Genomic DNA, 18,507 nt, shown 5'->3' on the forward strand with positions numbered 1-18,507 from the left:
ATGGAACAACAGACTGGTTTCAAATAGGAAAAGGAGTACGTCAAGGCTGTATACTGTCACTCTGCTTATTTAACTTCTGTGCAGAGTACATCATGAGAAACACTGGGCTGGATGAAGCACAAGCTGGAATCAAGATTGCCAGCATAAATATCAATAACCTCAGATATGCAGATGACACCACCCTTATGGTAGAAAGTGAAGAGGAACTAAAAAGCCTCTTGATAAAAGTGAAAGAGGAGAGTGAAAAAGTTGGCTTAATGCTCAGCATTCAGAAAATGAAGATCATGGCCTCCGGTACCTTCATTTCATGGGAAATAGATGGCGAAACAGTGGAAACAGTGTCAGACTTTATTTTTCTGGGCTCCAAAATCACTGCAGGTGGTGATTGCAGCCATGAAATTAAAAGATGCTTATTCCTTGGAGGAAAAGTTATGACCAACCTAGATAGCATATTGAAAAGCAGAGACATTACTTTGCCAATAAAGATTCGTCTAGTCAAGGCTATGGTTTTACCAGTGGTCATGTATGGATGTGAGAGTTGGACTGTGAAGAAAGCTGAGCGCCGAAGAATTGATGCTTTTGATCTGTGCTGTTGGAGAAGACTCTTGAGAGTCCCTTGGACTGCAAGGAGATCCAACTGGTCCATTCTGAAGGAGATCAGTCCTGGGTGTTCTTTTCAAGCAATGATGCTAAAGCTGAAACTCCAGTACTTTGGCTACCTCATGCGAAGAGTTGACTCATTGTAAAAGACCCTGATGCTGGGAGGGATTGGGGGCAGGAGGAGAAGGGGACGGCAGAGGATGAGATGGCTGGATGGCATCACTGACTCAATGGACCTGAGTTGAGTGAACTCTGGGAGTTGGTGATGGACAGGGAGGCCTGGCATGCTACAATTCATGGGGTTGCAAAGATTCGGGCATGACTGAGTGACTAAACTGAACTGAAGGGAGGAAAATCAGTGACTTACATTCCATCAGATTAATAAGTGGATAAGGCTTATGGCTTTTTCACCAGGTGTCCCAGTCTGAGGGCACAGGCTTGAATTTCGTTACATCATGATACTTATTCCCATCTGCAGTGGACAAACTGGCAATGAGTGAAGATTACAACCCTTTCATCCTACCCAGCATTGGTCATGCTGGAGACCTTGGAGGTGCCCAACTTCAGTCCAGGTGTTCCAGGAGGTCAACCTACCTCGAGTTGCCTAGAGATCTGGTTCTCAGAAGTTTGTCGTGGCTCAACCTGCCAGTCCAAGGGTCCCAGAAGTTCGACATGCCTTGACCTGCCCAGGGCCCCAATTCTCAGGAGGCTGACCTGCCTTAACCTGCCCAGGGATTCGATCTCTAGGAGGCTGTCATGCGTCAGCCTGCCTGGGGATCCGCACCCTGACCCAGGGATACTTGGCTCTCATGTTGCAACAGTAGTGGGTAGGATAAGCTTCAGAAAGATTCACCCCTAAGGAAGTCCACCCATGGAAATAGAAGGAAGCCTATTAGTTGTCGGACTGTGCCTGGTCTCAGCAATAACTCAGGAGCCCAATAAGAACCCCATTGCCTTTCTGGAAAGACTAAAAGAGGCCCTCCAAGAGTTTACCAATCTGGACTTAGGCTCTTACAATGGACAGGTGATTTTAATGGACAAATTCCTGTCCCAGTGTGCATCAGACATAGGGATAAAGTTACAACAGCTACAGCAGCAGGACCCTGATGCCTCTTTAGATGAGATGGTTCAGACAGCCACCAATACCTTTTATAATAGAGAAAAGGAGAGGGAGGCCAAGGCCCAGAAAAGGGAAAAAAGGAAAGAGAAAAGGCATAAAGCTGTTGGCCACTCTCCAGGGAAGCCCTATGGTAACCGTGAGTCCTTGAAGGACAAGGCACAAGGCAAATGCCTAATCTTAGACAAGCAGGACATTGGGCCAGAATGTCCAAACCATGACAAGTCTCTGAAAATGGCTTCCTACAATTGCCATCAGCTGGGACATTGGGCAGCACTCTGCCCTGGGGACCAAAGAGCCTCAAGGTCAAGAGCCAAGTCTTCCCACACAATGGTTCAACAGGACTGAAGTGGCCCGCTCCCAGCCAGCCTTCCTGTCACAGATAACCATCATGGGACTGGAGCCAAGGGTGCAACTGGATGTGGCAGGTAGGTCAGAGAATTTCTTGTTTGACAAAGGGACTACCTACTTTGTCCTGACCTCTTTCTCCAGAGCCTTCTCATCCCAAACCTGTACCATTTTGGTTGCTACAGGAAAACAATTACAAAAAGATTCACCTGAGCACTTCTTTGTTGCTGGGATGGACAAATATTTTCCCACCAGTTTCTGGTGGTCCCTGAGCGTCCTCCCAATGCTAACCTCTATGCAGGTCAGGAAGCAACAGTTAGAACTGGACATGGAAGAACAGACTGGTTCCAAATAGGAAAAGGAGTACATCAAGGCTGTATATTGTCACCCTGCTTATTAACTTATATGCAGAGTACATCATGAGAAACGCTGGGCTGGAAGAAGCACCAGCTGGAATCAAGATTGCCAGGAGAAATATCAATAACCTCAGATATGCAGATGACACCATCCTTATGGCAGAAAGTGAAGAGGAAGTAAAAGCCTCTTGATGAAAGTGCAAGAGGAGAGTGAAAAAGTTGGCTTAAAGCTCAACATTCAGAAAACGAAGATCATGGTATCTGGTCCCATCACTTCATGGGAAAGACATGTGGAAACAGTGTCAGACTTTATTTTTTGGGACTCCAAAATCACTGCAGGTGGTGATTGCAGCCATGAAATTAAAAGATGCTTACTCCTTGGAAGGAAAGTAATGACCAACCGAGATAGCATATTAAAAAACAGAGATAATACTTTGCCAACAAAGGTCCGTTGTTGGGGGCCAGAGTGAGGTACTCCGCCCGTGGCAAAGGTCATGAGGAAGGAGGCTCGACATACGCAAAGGCGGGATCGAGCCTCAGGAGTCCCCCTGGACATCCTCGAGCATCTACCCCCATAACCAGAGCCTGCCTACTTTACTACTTTGTGCTCTCACCTACACCTCTGACTTTACGGGGGGCTGTCCCCCACCACCTCTTTCGGAGAAGGAGTTAACCTAGAGCTCCAGTTAATAAAAACTCCTGGGCGTGACAAGAGTGTTTTAACCTACAAACTCCTCTGAAGGTTCTCTAGCCTGCCTGACAGGCTTGTCTGGCCACATGTGATTGCTCACAGCCTCCCAACTGTGAGAGGCACGAGATGCTTTAAACCTTCTAAAAACAGGTTCCTTAGAAAAGTTAGAAAACTATTAATATAAGTATAATGGGTTGATTAGAAATTGTATTGGTGAAGGGTTTTTCATTTGTTGAGCCAATGTTTGTTGCTAAGTCTCCACATCCCCTGCCCTTACACACATTAATATAGAAGAAATAAGTACTAACCTTTGATATAAATCACGTTAGACCTTAAGCTAAGTAAATTCTTTCCTTAACTAAAACCCACTATACCCTCACCCTATAGGAATGTAACTTTATTTTAGTGGTATCTGTTTTGAGAATAATCACCCCTGGAGAAATAAGTGTCCTGGTTGACTGACCGCTGTCACAAGGAGAAGGTCATAAATTGTCAGCGGGTCCCCCTGGCCAGAAGATGATGTAACACCCCTAAGACCTCTGTATACATTTGTATGAAGCACCTGACTTTGATAAAAGTCAGGACTGCTGACCCTGCGTGACTTTTGCATAACATCTCAGTGTATAAAAGTAGACCATGGGAAATAAAGAATTGGGATCAGTTTCTCGAAATACTGGTCTCCCCATGTCTCTCTCTCTCTCTCATTCTGGCTGAGTCTCCATCTGGAGCGCGGAACCCACCAAGCTTACTAATTTTGCCTGGGCTTCTAAGATCCGACCAGGGAGGCCTCAGTGTCTCCTCTCCTTCGGGAGAACAGAAGGACGCCTGCGGCCTACGTAAGTGGTGCAACCTTCTTGTCTTGAAATTTTATTGGTCTCCCACGTAAACCAAGCTACTCAGCCTCTTTTCTCCACTGAATTTTCCTACTGAGCTATCCTCATTCTATTACTCCTTACATCTCTAATTAATATCTAATTGAAGCTATTGTATCCTGATCCTCGCCGACGCCGTCCCCGCTTCAAACTCCCTGGATCAGCCGAGGCTGGACCCCGGCAGTCCGTCTAGTCAAGGCTATGGTTTTTCCTGTGGTCATGTATGGATGTGAGAGTTGGACTGTGAAGAAAGCTGAGCACTGCAGAATTGATGCTTTTGAACTGTGGTGTTGGAGAAGACTCTTGAGAGTCCCTTGGACTGCAAGGAGATCCAACCAGTCCATCCTAAAGGAGACCAGTCCTGGGTGTTCTTTGGAAGGACTGATGCTAAAGCTGAAACTCCAGTACTTTGGCTACCTCATGCGAAGAGTTGACTCATTGGAAAAGACCCTGATGCTGGGAGGGATTGGGGGCAGGAAGAGAAGGGGACGACAGAGGACGAGATGGCTGGATGGCATCACTGACTCGATGCACATGAGTTTGGGTGAAGTCCGGGAGTTGGTGATGGACAGGGAGGCCTGGTGTGCTGAGATTCATGGGTCGCAAAGAGTCGGACACGACTGAGTGACTGAACTGAACTGAACCCCTACAGTGTTCATTGCACTGTATGTATGCATGTATATGTATGTATGTGTGTGTGTGTGTGTGTGTGTGTGTATGTGTATATTTAAAACATGACAGGGAAATGCAGATAGGTTGAAGGAAATGTGGCCATTAAAAATAATTTCCCTATATATGAAACTATATATATATATAAAACAACATATATATGGAGACATAGTACAGTTTAAACTAAGTTTTACCTATAAAACTCAAGATTTAAAAGGTTCTCTGATTTGTAAACTTATACTCAGAAATACTGAATATAATATTTATTTATGTAGGTTATGTGTGGTCTTTAATATTACTAATACCTAGAATTCTAATAAATGTCAAACACTAAGAGAATCTTAAGAGTCTTGTCTGTAGGTTTCTCTCTTGTATGTATTTATTGAATTTATAGTAAGCTAACTCTAAATTTTTAAAACTAATTCTTAAAATGATAAGGCATATGTTTCCTTTATGCTCTTTGGAAAGTAAGATACTTACTATAAAAGAAAGGATACAGAGATTTGAGGGACAGTTTTTGAGCCAATGATACTCAGTTGGGAGATAAAATTTGAGTGATGGAGATTAATACAATGAAGAATATAATTTTCTGAACAATGAGAAAACCACATAAAAGAAGGTAACATCAAATCATGAGGAGGTACCAATTAATCTTTCACAAGCAGCTTTTATAATGACACAACCGATGATTAAAAAGAAGACTGAAGTCAAGAAAGAAAATTCAGGGCTCATGTCTTCATCAGGGCCCCCTCAGGACTAAATCTCTTCATTATACATCTGGTCTAAAATCATATTTTGCTCTATTAAATAACAAATATTAAATAATAATGGCTATGGTGTCAAGAAAGTTTCATTGCTCATCTTCTGCTTAACATGACAGGGACGTTCAGATTTGTTGAAGGAAATGTGTCCATTAAAAATAATTTAAAAATTTTTAATTGATAGTATTTAAAAGGTTATACCTTAGCTATCTAGATAATTCAGATATCCACAATGATATATACTCTGTGGATTATGATTTTATCTTTCTGTGATATAGGTCCTATTCATGAATTGTCTTCAGTTTACCTTGGTGGCTATACATACAATTTTCTCTACAATCAAAGATCTGAAGTAGGATTTAACATTATTCTTAGCAGATGATATCATGAGGGAGGCATAAATTCTTTACTGAAGCTTGTCTCTCTCCCTGTGGCTAAATGTATTAAATCTTACTGTTAAATGATTTGGAAAAAGAGAGACACTATTCCAAAAATACAAATTATCTCATTTTTAACTTAATCTTATAAACTGCTTTGAGGGTGAACAGGGATCTGTGTAACCTATAGGATTATGAAAGGTTTTTGCTGAGCCATGAAAGATGCCGGGATTCTTTCTTAGCCTCTGGAGGAGAGGAATTCAGTCCTTCAATCTGGGGCCAGTGACAAGGCTTGATCACTCAAGAGCTTTTGTGTAATAAAGTTTTATTAAAGTGTAAAAAAGATAGAAAAAGCTTCTGACATAGACATCAGAAGGGTGCAGAAAGAGTGCCCACCTGCTAGTGTTTAGCCAGAGAAGACTCTTGAGAGTCCCTTGGACTGCAAGGAGATCCAACCAGTCCATTCTGAAGGAGATCAGCCCTGGGATTTCTTTGGAAGGACTGATGCTAAAGCTGAAACTCCAGGACTTTGGCCACCTCATGCGAAGAGTTGACTCATTGGAAAAGACTCTGATGCTGGGAGGGATTGGGGGCAGGAGGAGAAGGGGACGACAGAGGATGAGATGGCTGGATGGCATCACTGACTCGATGGACATGAGTCTGAGTGAACTCCGGGAGTTGGTGATGGACAGGGAGGCCTGGCGTGCTGCGATTCATGGGGTCGCAAAGAGTCGGACAAGACTGAGCGACTGAACTAAACTGAACTGAACTGAACAGTCTGGAAATTAAAGGAAGGAAATGTCTCAAAACACAGAGACTGGCTCCAGCCCCTTTACCCACTACATGAATTTTGAGATAACATTGGCACAAAGTGAATTGTCCCAGGCCATAAAATGATTGACATGAATCTTGAAGAAAGGTAGGTTTCCAAGCAAACAGAGTCACATTAACATAGTTTAAGAGAATATTTTGCATGAGTAAAACATACTGGTTTGTCAAGTCAGTTCTGAGTCTTAGGCTAATGGACTTGAAGACAGAGTCTAGGGTAAATACATAGTTTTTTAACATAGCTTAAGGAAAACTTTCCATAAGAAAAACGCATTGGTTAGCTCAAGGTTTGAGAAAGGTTAAGTTCAGGTGGAACCAGGTGTCCTAATGGCAACACAGAATTTTAAAAGAAACCTCTTTTTAAATTTGTATACAGAAGGGGAAAATATCTAACATTTGTAGTTTGTTTCCTCCTGCCACTTAAGAGAGAGAAAAAATGTCTGATACTTGCAGCCTATTTCCTCCGTTTGGAGACCCCTGGCCTTCCTGCCTGTTACCCACTCAATTATATGGAACGTGACATGTAAAACCATCTTCTTAGAGAACAGTTCGTTCTTGCCTAAATTTTTATTCTGGATGGAGGAGCCTGGAAAGCTGCAGTCCATGGGGTCACTGAGGGTCGGACACCACTGAGCGACTTCACTTTCACTTTCAGTTTCATGCATTGGAGAAGGAAATGGTGACCCACTCTAATGTTCTTGCCTGGAGAATCCCAGGGATGGGGGAGCCTGGTGGGAGGCCTTCTATGGAGTCGCACAGAGTCGGACACGACTGAAGTGACTTAGCAGCAGCAGCAGAGACAAGGAAGTTGAATATAGCATTAATCAGAATTTTATGTCAGAATGATAATATATTGTATGCTGTTTGCTAACGGGTCGCAAAACCAATTTTTAAGCAAATAAAAGATTACTTTCCAGATCCTGTACCTGAAGCTGTTCATTCTCAACTGAAGTCATTCAATTAATATTCAAGGATAATTTTTCATGAATGTCAAATGAAACATAAGCTGCTGATCCTGTAACAAGTTAACTACCAATCGTAACTTTAGTGTATTGAATCATTGTTTTACTCAGCAATAAAAATGCTTTAAATTTCCTGTATCAATTGAAAAGTTCTTGTTCTATTATAGTCATTCTCCATGTAACTGGTGGTATAAATTCACAGAATTACAACATTCAAGGACTTTTCACAACTTCCAGCTCTGAGTATAAACCAAATTCTGCAGTAAAGTTTTCAGATTGAAATGTCTTTGTACCCTTGATATTTTTATAAATATGAAATTGTTGTTGTTCAGTTGCCCAGTTGTGTCCAATTCTTTGTGACACATGGACAGCAGCACACCAGGCCTCCCTGTCTTCATCATCTCCCGGAGTTTGCCCAAGTTCACATTCATTGCATCAGTAATTTATTTATATGTAATTATGAAATTACACTGGAGAAGGAAATGGCCACCCACACCAGTATTCTTGCCTGGAGAATCCCATGAATAGAGGAGCCTGGCAGGCTACAGTCCATGGGGTCACAAGAGTCAGACATGACTTAGCAACTGAAGCACCACCACCATGAAATTACATGTAAATATGAAGTTACAAACTTTAAAAAAGCAAAGTCCTCAACTTATATATCTTCATATCACCCAAAGAGCATAGCAAAAATGTTTTGCATGTAAAGGTTGATTGGTTAATACACATTGATTTACTAAGATAAATTCTGCCCATGCCAGATTGATGATAAAATGAGATGTAAGAAAACAAAGTATGGTTTTTCTCTTTTTGCTCAGGGAAAATATTATAACAATGTTATCAGAAGTATTAAGCCATCTTCAAAATACATATCTTACTAGAATTTGTAACTTACTTGAACATAAGGAAAAAAAATATTTCATATGTATATAGTTGAATTGTGTCCTCCAAAAAGATGTTGATATCTGACTCCCAGCAGCTGTAAATGTGACTTTATTTGGAAATAGGATATTTACTGATATTTAAGTTAAGACAGATTAATCCAATATGACTCTGTCCTTATAAAGGGAAGACTTTTCTCTCTGTGTGAATACACATAGAGAGAGCCCCATGTGAAGATAAAACAGAAATCAGAGTGATCCAGCAGAAAATATGAACACTGAAGATTGCCAGAAAGCTACTAGAAGCTAGGAGAGAGGCTTGGAGTAGATTTTCCCACAGAAAGAATCAACACTGCTAACATCTTGATCTCGAACTTTAGCCTGCAGAACCAGGCAAAAAGACTTTGTCTAGGTGACCCAGATTGTGGTGCTTTGTTCTGGCAGCCTTAGTAAGCTAACACAGTATGAATGAATCACAACTTGAAATTTAGATTTAGATACTTAGGTTATGTAAGAATGAATCTAGTGTTTAACCTTTCAATTATAGGTTAAAATGTGCTGCTGGAGGCAAAAACAAATATTTGTGATGAAAGTCAACAGAAATCTATTTGCAATATCAGATTTTAATTTTAGGAAATTAAAAAAAAAAATTCTGTGTACAAAGTAGTGTTGAAAATGAAACTGGAAAAGAGAACCATAGATAATACTGCAAATTATAGAAATTTACTTTCTCTCTTCTAATTTTCCATTCTTTTTGTCCTTTTCAGTTTATTAATAATCCTTATTTTGGCCACCAAAAATAAAGTGTAGGTGAATTCTATTTTCTAATGGATAGGAGGAGAACGACATCTTTTTCTTTTTTAATTTCCAGTAATATTCATTAAAAAAAAAGGAAAAGCATATCATTTATGGAATATTCACACACTCTCCCTTTAACCACTATGTATCCGTGTTAGCTTCAACCTTAATTTTCTATTTGGTATTATTTAAGTACTTCTGTGTGTGTGTGTTTTTTTTTTTTTAACATTTTCTGTCAATACTCTATTATCTCTGTTATCTCTTAAAATAATGTATGTATTTCAACAACCTGGACACATTTTTCTTTACAAATTTTCTGTAATCTGTAATTTTTTGCAATCTGGATGCATTTTGTTTATATACATGTTTGATGTGTCTTCTAAGTTAGAAATGGGACTCCTTGGGATACAGTCTCTGTGCAGAATGTCTTTTAAGGATCCTTGTGATCAACACTTAAGGGAGGGAGGGAGAGGAAGCAGGGTTACCCAGAAGAAGTTAAACTGCGATCTGAGCCCTACAGCAGCTCTAGTCAACTCAGCAGGAGTGCTTTGGAGAGAGAATGGGCTTTCAGAATTCTGCTAATGGGCAAAGGCAGCTGGCCTTTGTACTCCTATGCACATCAGTCACTGGACTGGGCCACTCCTGAAATGAGTGTGACCTTGTGCAGGGTGGCTCTGCAGCTGAGTCTATCCCCTGAAGGGGCTGACAGTTCAAAGCTGTTTACCAACAGCACTTCCTGCAGCTGAGGTGGCAAGTCCTTCACTGAAAGGAACCTGGGCACCGCATTACAGTGCCCATTACGTGGAAGAATGAATGTCCCCATGAATTTCTCTTGTAAAAGATACTCTTAATAGTCTCTACATAATCTTTTTAATTGGAACAATTTTAATTATGAGATAAGAGATGTCATATTTAAAACTTCTATAAACGAAAGATGCTTTATTTCATAAAGGAAATAACCACACACTAATTTAGAGATCTGGCTTCAAGATAACCAGTATATTCACATGTTGACCTTGCTGGAGGCAGGGTTCTTCTCTATGTTCATATGAGCACTCTGTGAAATTTTGAATGCTAAATGCTTTCTTACACTGATGGATGCTGACCTGAGCTTTCAAACACTATTAGATCAGCATGATAAAGCAGACTTGAAGCAAACTCTAAAGAGCAACTCACTGTTATTTTGTCACTGATCACCTCTTACTGCTACCACTCTGGGGAATTTAAGCTGGGACTTTAAAACAAAATTATTTCAAATGTCATGTCCTTGATGCCATAAAAATGTATCATGTTTTACTTGCCTTAAAATATTTTCAGCCAGTCACTTCACACTTTGCCTAGAGAGCTCAGGTTCTACTATACCTTAGATAGGGATGTTACTGGTTGATAATTCCACTGCTTAAGCTCTCAGCAAATTACTTACTTTGTTCATTAAGCTCTTAATGTGAAATCTGATTCTTCCCAGGTTTTTGTCCCTGTATTTGGCCATAAACTATCTAGCTCCTTCAGTTTTGGTTTGTGATTGATTCCATTCCTGAGCCAACCTATTTCTGCTTCACCTCTTTTTCTTGAGACAGGACAGAGGGACTTCACTATCAGTATCACTATCTTTTTCTTTATAGATGGAGAGTGAAGTTCTTAGCCCCACCCTTTCAATCACATAATTATCTCTGGCTAAATTTTTTCTGTGCCACTTAGTCTCTTCTCTCTTATCATTGCTAAGATTTTTAATTTTTCATAAATCCCTTTTGCTTTAAATTCACTCAACTTTCTATGACATAAATTTTGTGTGCTCATTTTCTTTGTAGTGGCAGACTTTCTGATGCTCTGGTTTAAACCTGTCTGCAAATACTGTGAACTTTTTACCAATAGACAGGACCTGTGACCTCAGCAGAACTCAAGTGCCCAAGAAATATATCTGAGTCTTAACTGTTAAAACATGTTTTTATATCTCACCACCATTTCTTTAAAAATTTATTTTGCTTAGCTCCTAGGTTCATCTTTGCTTTCTTCAGTGGTTTATAGGTTTGGGGCTGACAGGTTTATTATTTACTCACAAGACAAACAATGTTTTGTTAACATAAATAGTCTTTTTTTTTTTTCTCTAATTTTATTTTATTTTTAAACTTTACATAATTGTATTAGTTTTGCCAAATATCAAAATGAATCCGCCACAGGTATACATGTGTTCCCCATCCCGAACCCTCCTCCCTCCTCCCTCCCCATACCATCCCTCTGGGCCGTCCCAGTGCACCAGCCGCAAGCATCCAGCATCATGCATCGAACCTGGACTGGCAACTCGTTTCCTACATGGTATTTTACATGTTTCATTGCCATTCTCCCAAATCTTCCCACCCTCTCCCTCTCCCACAGAGTCCATAAGACTGTTCTATACATCAGTGTCTCTTTTGCTGTCTCGTACACCGGGTTATTGTTACCATCTTTCTAAATTCCATATATATGCGTTAGTATACTGTATTTATGTTTTTCCTTCTGGCTTACTTCACTCTGTATAATAGGCTCCAGTTTCATCCACCTCATTAGAACTGATTCAAATGTATTCTTTTTAATGGCTGAGTAATACTCCATTGTGTATATGTACCACAGCTTTCTTATCCATTCATCTGCTGATGGACATCTAGGTTGCTTCCATGTCTTGGCTATTATAAACAGTGCTGCGATGAACATTGGGGTACACGTGTCTCTTTCCCTCCTGGTTTCCTCAGTGTGTATGCCCAGCAGTGGGGTTGCTGGATCATAAGGCAGTTCTATTTCCAGTTTTTTAAGGAATCTCCACACTGTTCTCCATAGTGGCTGTACTAGTTTGCATTCCCACCAACAGTGTAAGAGGGTTCCCTTTTCTCCACACCCTCTCCAGCATTGATTATTTGTAGACTTTTGGATCGCAGCCATTCTGACTGGTGTGAAATGGTACCTCATGGTGGTTTTGATTTGCATTTCTCTGATAATGAGTGATGTTGAGCATCTTTTCATGTGTTTGTTAGCCATCTGTATGTCTTTTTTGGAGAAATGTCTATTTAGTTCTTTGGCCCATTTTTTGATTGGGTCGTTTATTTTTCTGGAGTTGAGCTGTAGGAGTTGCTTGTATATTTTTGAGATTAGTTGTTTGTCGGTTGCTTCATTTGCTATTATTTTCTCCCATTCTGAAGGCTGTCTTTTCACCTTGCTAATAGTTTCCTTTAACTCTGTGAATTTCTGTGTGTTCCAGACGGTGGAGAACACTTAGGGAACTGATTACTGGCTGGATCTGTCTCCCTCCTTTTCATTCCCCCCTTTTATCCTTCTGGCCACCTCTGTTACCTTCCTCCTTCTCTTCTCTGTATAACCCCGTGAACATCTCTGAGTGGTCCAGTTGTGGAGTGCACATAAGGAAGTGACTACTGGCTAGCCCGCTCTCTCCACTATTGATTCACCTCATCTCATTTGGGTCACCTCTAACTCCCTCCTCCCTCTTCTCTTCTCCATGTAACCCTGTGAACCTCTCTGAGTGACCCTCACTGTAGAGAAACTTATCATCTTTAATGTAGACGTTTTATTAATGGTGCTGTATAGAAGGAGAAGTTTTGAAACTACTGTAAAAATAAGACCGATAATCGGAAGCAGGAGACTTAAGTCCAAACCCTGACTCCAGGGAACTCCTGACTCCAAGGAACATTCATTGACAGGAGCTCATCAAATGCCTCCATACCGACACTGAAACCAAGCACCACACAAGGGCCAATAAGTTCCAGGGCAAGACATACCAAGCAAATTCTCCAGCAACAAAGGAACACAGCCCTGAGCTTCAAGATACAGGCTGCCCAAAGTCACCCCAAAACTATAGACATCTCATAACTCATTACTGGACATTTCATTGCACTCCAGAGAGAAGAAATACAGCTCCACCCACCAGAACACCGACACAAGCTTCCCTAACCAGGAAACCTTGACAAGCCACCTGTACAAACCCACACACAGTGAGGAAACGCCACAATAAAGAGAACTCCACAAACTGCCAGAATACAGAAAGGACACCCCAAACTTAGCAATTTAAACAAGATGAAGAGACAGAGGAATACTCAGCAGATAAAGGAACAGGATAAATGCCCACTAAACCAAACAAAAGAGGAAGAGATAGGGAATCTACCTGATAAAGAATTCCGAATAATGATAGTGAAATTGATCCAAAATCTTGAAACTAAAATGGAATCACAGATAAATAGCCTGGAGACAAGGATTGAGAAGATGCAAGAAAGGTTTAACAAGGACCTAGAAGAAATAAAAAAGAGTCAATATATAATGAATAATGCAATAAGTGAAATTAAAAACACTCTGGAGGCAACAAATAGTAGAATAACAGAGGCAGAAGACAGGATTAGTGAATTAGAAGATAGAATGGTAGAAATAAATGAATCAGAGAGGATAAAAGAAAAACGAATTAAAAGAAATGAGGACAATCTCAGAGACCTCCAGGACAATATTAAACGCTACAACATTCGAATCATAGGGGTTCCAGAAGAAGAAGACAAATAGTCTTTCTGAAAGCAAGAAAAATTAGTTGGTCTGGTCACATTCAGAGGGTTTTATTTTAAATTCACTAGTCTTCTGTAGAAGAGGTATATAAACCATAATATTAATTAAAATACAATTATGATGAGTATAGTGCTATTATTTTTTTTTCTTTTTTAACATGTAATGGTTTTTCTAAAGTAACTTATTGTGCCTAAGATTTTCAGGCATTCCCTAGTCTGTTTTTGACTAGTAAGTATAACATAGAACATAGTTTTATGAAATGAATTCAGCAAAGTCAGAGGATACAAGACTGACATGCAAAAATCAGTTGTGTGTGTGTGTGTGTATATATATATATATATATATATATATATATATATATATCAATGAACATTCCAAAAAGGAAATTAAGAAAACAATTCCATTTATAATAGCATAAAAAAAGATTGAAATATTTAGGAATACATTTCACCAAGGAGGTACAAGACTGGTATATTAAAAACTATAAAATGTTGTTAAAAATATTAAAGATGACTTAAGTAAATGGAAAGACATTGCATGTTCATGGGTTCGAAGATATGATATTGTTAAAATGGAATTATTCCCCAAAGCAACATATAGATTAGTGCAATCTCTATCAAAATTTAAATGACTTTTTTTAAACAGAAAAGATTCTAAAATTCATATGGAATTGCATGAGAGTGCAAATACTCAAACCCATCTTGGAAAAGAAGAACAAAGTTGAAACACTCACACTTTGTAATCCCAAAACTTACTAAAACCTACAATCATCCAAAAAAAGTATGGTGCACCCAATAAGGAGCACCTTAATATATAAGGCAAATGCTAATGGCCATAAAAGGGGAAATCAATACTAACACAATAAGAGAGGGTTTTAACACCCCATTTTCACCAATGGACAGACCATCCAGGAACAAAATAAATAAGGAAACACAAACTTTAAATGACACAATAAACCAGGTAGACTTAATCAATACTGGGACATCCCACCTGAAAGCCTCAGAATAACTTCCTTCTCAAGTACACATGGAACATTCTCCAGGATCACATCTTTGTCACAAATCAAGCATCAGTAAGTTTAAGAAAGTTGATTATAATGAGCATCTTTTCCAATCACACTGTGAGATTAGAAATCAATTACAGGAAAAACTATAAAAAACACAAACACTTGGAGGCTAAACAGTATGCTACTAAATAACCAAGAGATTACTGAGGAAATCAGAGGGAATAAAAAATAAATAGAAGCCATGGCAATGGAAACACAGTGACCCAAAACCTATGGGATGTGATAAAAACAATTCTAAGAGGGAAGTTTACATCAATTCAATCTCACCTCAAGAAACAAAACTTTCAAATAAACAATCTACCCTTACAAATAAAGCGACTAGAGAAAGAGGGACAGCAACAATATCAAAAAAGAAACAGAATTAGTAGAAGGGAAAACATCATAAAGATCAAAGGAGAAGTAAATAGAAATAAAAACAGCAAAGATCAATAAAACTTAAAGTTGATTATTTAAGATAAAACTGATAAAACTTTACCCAGACTCATTAAGAAAGAGGATTCAAACCAATAAAATTAGAAATGAAAAAGGAGAAATTACAGCTGATACCACAGAAATACAGAGGATCATAAGAGAATACTGCAAGTAACTATATGCCAATAAAATGCACAACCTATAAGAAATAGACAAATACTTAGAAAGGTACAACTTTCCAAGACTAGACCAGGAAGACATAGAAAATACATATAGACCAATCACAAGTCATGAAATTTAAACTATAATTTAAAATCTTCCAACAAACAAAAGTCCAGGACCAGATGACTTCATAAGCAAATTCTATCAAATATTTAAAGAAGAGCTAACACCTATACATCTCTTCCAAAACACTGTAGAAGAAAGAACACTCCCAAACTTGTTCTATGAGGCCACCATCATCCTGGTAATAAAACCAGACAAAGATATCACAAAAAAAGAAAATTACAGACCAATATCACTGATGAGCATAGACACAAAAATTCTCAATAAAATATTAGAAGACAGAATTCAAACACATATTAAAAAGATCATATGCCATGATCAAGTGGGATTTATTCCAGGGATGCAAGGATTCTTCAATAAATGTAAATCAATCAGTATGATACACCATATTAACAAATTAAAGAATAAAAATCATCTGATCATCTCTATTTCATTCTTTTACATGCAGCTATCCAGTTTTCCCAGTACCACTTATTAAAGAGACTGTCTTTTCTCCATTGTATATTCTCACCCCCTTTGTCATTGATTAGGTGACCAAAAGTGTATGGGTTTATCTGTAGGCTTTCTATCCTGTACTATTGATCTATATTTCTTAGAATGGAGATATTCACAGAACTAGACAAACTTTTTAAAATAATTTGCATGGAACACAAAAGACCCCAAATTACCCAAGTAATACTGAGAAAGAAAAATGGAGCTGGAGGAATCAGGATCCCTAACTTCAGACTATTCCACAAAACTACAGCCATCAAAAGAGTATACTACTAAAACAAAAACAGAAATATGTACAGATCAAAGGAACAGGGTAGAAAGCCCAGAAATAAACCCATGTACCTGTGGTCAATCAATCAATGAAAAAATGGTAAGAATACACAATGGAGAAAAGTTTATTTAATTAGTGGTACTGGGAAAACTGGGTCAGTTCAGTTATAAAGGAGATCAGCCCTGGGTGTTCTTTGGAAGGAATGAGGCTAAAGCTGAAACTCCAGTACTTTGGCCACCTCATGTGAAGAGTTGACTCATTGGAAAACTGGATAGCTGCATGTAAAAGAATGAATTAAAACACTAAGTATATCCACTATATACAAAAATAAACTCAAAATTAATTAAAGACCAAATGTCAAACCAAACATAACAAAACTCATAGAGGAAAACAAGAGTAACACTTTTTGACATAAACCACAGCAAGATTTTTGACCCACCTTCTAGAGGAATGAAAATAAAAATAAACAAATGGGACCTAATTTAACTTGTAAGCTTATGAACAGCAAAGGAAACCATAAATAAGACAAAAAGACAGCCCTTAGAATGGGAGAAAATATTGGCAAATGAAGCAGGTAACAAGGGATTAATCTGTAAAATATACAAATAGCTCATGCAACTCAATATCAAACAACGTATGACCCAATCAAAAAAAGGAGGAATACCTAAATAGACATTGGTCCAAAGAACACATACAGATGGCTAAGAGGCACATGAAAAGATGCTCAACATCACTAGTTATTAGAGAAATGTAAATAAAACTTAAAATAAGATATAATCTCACACTTGTTAGAATCAGTTCAGTTCAGTTGCTAAGTTGAGTCTGACTCTTTGCAACCCCATGAACGGCAGCCCACCAGGCCTCCCTGTCCATCACCAATTCCTGGAGTCCATCCAAACCCATGTCCATTGTGTCAGTGATGCCATCCAACCATCTCATCCTCTGTCATCCCCTTCTCCTCCGGACCTCAGTCTTCCCAGCATCAGGGTCTTTTCAAATGAGTCAGCTCTCCGCATCAGGTAGCCAAAGTATTGGAGTTTCAGCTCCAAAATCAGTCCCTCCAATGAACACCCAGGACTGATCTGCTTTAGGATGGACTGGTTGGATCTCCTTGGAGTCCAAAGGACTCTCAAGAGTCTTCTCCAACACCACAGTTCAAAACAGAATAACCATCATCAAAAAATCTATGAACAGGAAATGCTGGAGAGGTTGTGGAGAAAAGAGAATCCTCTTGCAGTGTTGGCAGGAATGTAAATTGATACAGTCACTATGGGGAACGGTATGGAGGTTCTTTAAAAAACTAAAAATAGAACTACCATATGACCCAGCAATTCCACTCATGGGCATATACCTGGAGCAAACCAAAAATTCAAAAAGATACATGCAACCCAGTGTTCATTGTAGCATTATTTACAATAACTAGGACATAGAATAGAAGCTACCTAAATGTCCATTGACAGATGAATGGATAAAAAAGTTGTGGTGCATATATACAATGGATTATTACTCAGCCATAAAAGGGACAGAATCTGGTCATTTATAGTGAAGTGGATGGACCTAGAGTCTGTCATACAAAGTGAAGTAAGTCAGAAAGAGAAAAACAAATATTGTATATTAGATTAATGGAATATAATTGAGAATAAGTCAATATATCTATGATCAGTTTATTTTGACAAAGATGCCAGAACAGTTCAGTGGGGAAAGAATAGTGTCTTTAATAAATGATACTAGGACAGGTGAATAAATACATGCTAAAGATTAAATTAGACCCTTCCCTCCTACCATATACAAAAATTACAACAAAATGGAGCAAAAAACTAAGTGCCAGAGCTAAACTATAGCACAGGGAACTATTATATATTCAGGGAACTATATTCCTGTGATAAACCAGAATGGAAAAGAATACACACACACACACACACACACACACACACACACAACTAGTTACTTTGTTATACAGGAGAGATTGGCAGCAACATTGTAAATCAACTATACTACAGTTAAGGGAAAAAAAAAAAAAACTCTTAGGACAAAACAGAAGTAAATCTTCATAACCGTGGGTGTGCAATATTTTTTTAGATATGATACCAAAAACACAGGCAACAAAGTTTAAATATGTATTGGACTTCATAAAAATTAAACATTTGTACAAATGATGCTTTCAAAAAAGTGAAAAGGCAACCCACATA

This window comes from Bos javanicus, chromosome 6 (assembly GCF_032452875.1).
Source record: "Bos javanicus breed banteng chromosome 6, ARS-OSU_banteng_1.0, whole genome shotgun sequence".
Lineage (NCBI taxonomy): Eukaryota > Metazoa > Chordata > Mammalia > Artiodactyla > Bovidae > Bos > Bos javanicus.